The sequence below is a fragment of the Capsicum annuum genome, chromosome 11 (assembly GCF_002878395.1).
Source record: "Capsicum annuum cultivar UCD-10X-F1 chromosome 11, UCD10Xv1.1, whole genome shotgun sequence".
Lineage (NCBI taxonomy): Eukaryota > Viridiplantae > Streptophyta > Magnoliopsida > Solanales > Solanaceae > Capsicum > Capsicum annuum.
Window position 1 is genome coordinate 53,027,822 of NC_061121.1, and position 3,649 is coordinate 53,031,470.

Below are 3,649 nucleotides of genomic sequence, written 5' to 3' on the forward strand. Positions count from 1 at the left end.
AGAAAGAACCCATTAACAACATTAACAAATTTGCCAGAAAATATCAATATTAACAACATTGTCTGGTAACAGAGTCTTGTTTCCTTAACAACATTAACAATTGTTACTCAACAGAGGTACAATACCTGATCGAGACAGAGGAACCGTCGTAAATTGAGAATTGAGAATGAGGAAAACGATTGAGAGGAGACTTCTTAGGGAATTTGTGAGATGAATTTTTTTTGTGACTTAAGAGAATTGAATTGAGAGAATATGGATGGACACCACTGAGCTGTCAAGTGGAAAATAAGAGGGAATACGTTTTCCCTGAAAAATTTTATATCGATTAATATACTATTTTGGTACATTTTTTTGTTTAAGTTTTTTCTTATGATAAAAGTTTTTTGATTTTTTTATCAATTAATATATTTTGGTACGTCTTTTTTGTTTAAGTTTTGGTTCAAACCAAAAAATCCCAAAAATCAAATTAAAATTAATTTTGATTTTAATTTATGGATCGATTTTGGTTTAAAATTTTAGAAATATGGTTAAAAGGTTCAGTTTTTTATTTTTTTTTTGAAAAAAAGAATGATTAAACTGAAAAAAAATTATATAAATAATATATATATGTATATATATATATATATATATATATTTACTATTTTATATATTTAGTATAAATAATATTTTTTGTTATTTCTTTTTTTTGTTTCCCATCAAATGTTTGATGCCCTCATTGGAGCCCCGACTAATCTAGATCGCGCGTTGCATGGCCATTAAGGTGGCGGCGCTCTCGAGTTTTCTCCATACCCAGGGTCGAACCTTCGACCTGTGGTTAAGGGTAGAGCAGCCTCATCCACTGCATCACAACCCATGTTGGTACATTATTTCATTTCATTTCATCCATGTTGAGTTATTTATTTTTGAAAATGAAAAATGGGTTTCAAAAAAAATTATTTTTTATAAAAAAAATCATCAATTTACAATGTCCAGTCATGACAAAGAAAGAGTCACTACTTTAATCTTCAAAATTGAAATAAAACTCCAAAATAACTTAACCCCAAATCAAATTTATTTATGTTTGTTCGTTACGGTTGTCATTTCGTCAATCCGAAAATTAAATAGGTTGTTTAAATAGATTTCAAGAAAGTGAATACAACAACTAACTCGATTTAGTCCCACAAATTGGGGTTTGTAAAGGGTACAGTATGCGCAGACCTTACCACTGAGGTAAATAGGTTGTTTCCAATAGACACTCGATTCAAGAAAAATAATCTGAAGCTGTCCAATTTTAAGAAAAATATTAGTGAAAATTGATTTAATATTGATCGTTGATCAATTATGATGAATGATTGAGATTAGAATTGAGGAGGTGAGTCAAATTAGGATTAGATATTGGGTTAAAAAAATTGAATTGGGGATTTCGATTGAGTCAAATTAAACTCAATTGACACAAATTGAGTATAAGTGGCTAAAGTTTAAATAAACTAGGAAAATTGAATTGAATTACGTAGATATTTATTCAATATATTAACTATATAAAATTAATATTAAAAAATAAAAAATTATTATTTTTAGTAATTGAGTAGACTGTTATTTAATAAATGCAGGAAAGCCATAATAATAAAGTCGTAACAACAACAACAACAACAACAACAACAACAATAATAATAATAGACAATGTTTGTAAATGATGGGCATGTATACTTGCGGAAATTATTTAATAAATATAGTAACCATATAAATTAATATAAATATAAATTATTTGTTAATTGGTTGGCACAATAGTCCGCAAAAAAAAGCGACGGATATTAAGACTCGATATAAATGAAATAATAACATAATAATAATAACGAGAAAAATAATAAGACTCGATATAAATTTTGTTTAAAATGAACCAAATTTAATTCAAAAATCTATTAAAATTGACATCAATTAGATATAAGGTTGGGTAGAATTTAAATAAAATTGAGAAGATAATTGAATCGACTTAGACTACTACTTAAATATAATAATAATAAATAAATATTGATCAACGACTGAGATCTAAAAATTAAGAATTTGGTTTAAAAATTGGATACAATTTGAAATAGAGTTCAATTGGACACAATTTGGGCTAAATAAATTGGATAAAATTATGCTAAACTTGTTATAAATTGGCAAAATTAGGCTAGAACATAAATAAATTGGAAAAAATAAATTAACTAAGATTGTGAATTAATACAATAATAATAATAGTAAAATAAATAATATAATTATAATAATAGTAAATTAAATAATATAATTATTCTCAGATGAGTTATGAATAAATTGTGTAAGTAAAAATACGACACATAATATATTACTTTAAAATCAACGATAACAATAATTCAAAATAGAAACCTATAAATTATGAATATAAAATTTAAAATTGCTGATAATACATCTGTGATACTATGTCTATAAACTAATTTTAATTTCTTGAGCATCTTCTGTTTGATAATATACGTGTCCACCGATTTAATGTCTAATTTCTTTTTATTTTATGTTTTTTATTCTTCAAGTTTATCCTTTTCCTATTTAAAATTTTCAAGTCATAAATCCTCCAAATAATTTTTCAGGTAATAAAATCCATTATATAAATTTCCACCAAAATATCTTTAAATAAATTTGTAGGACAAATTACCTGGGGATTTTTCTATGAATTTAAAAGATATGTATGTATGTATGTATGTATGTATGTATGTATGTATGTATATATATATAGAGAGAGATTTTTCCATATACCGGCGAATTTTTTTACGGATTTAAAATATATATATATTTATCCATATACCTGCGGATTTACCTAGAGATAAAATATCCACCGATATATTTCCCCAGGTAATGTTGCAAGTAATAATTTCGTAGGTAAATTCTGAAGAATAAATCCCCAGCAAAATTCACAGCACAAAATCCCCAAATAATTTTCTAGGTAATAAAATTCATTACATAAATTTTCACCAAAATATCTCTAAGTAAATTCTTAGTATAAATTACCTAGGAATTTTTCTACGGATTTAAAAAAATATTAATATTTTTCCATATACCTGTGGATTTACCTAGAGATAAAATACCTACCGATATATTTCCCCAAGTAATGTCGCAAGTAATACTTTCGCAGGTAAATCCCCAAGAATAAATCCCCCAGCAAAATTCGCAGCACAAAATCCCCAAATAATTTCCTAGGTAATAAAATCCATTACATAAATTTTCACCAAAATATCTCTAGGTAAATTCGTAGTATAAATTACCTAGGAATTTTTCTACGGATTTAAGAAATATATATATTTGTCCATATACCTGCGAATTTACCTAGAGATAAAATATCCACCCATATATTTTCCTAAGTAATATCGCAAGTAATACTTTCGCAGGTAAATCCCCAAGAATAAATACCTAGCAAAATTCGCAGCACAAAATCCCCAAATAATTTTCTAGGTAATAAAACCCATTACATAAATTTCCACCAAAATATCTCTAAATAAATCCATATTATAAATTACCTGAGAATTTTTCTATGGATTTAAAAAGTATATACATTTGTCCATATACCTGCGGATTTACCTAGAGATAAAATATGCACCGATATATTTCCCCAGGTAATGTCGCAAGTAATAATTTCGCAGGTAAATCCCCAAGAATAAATTCC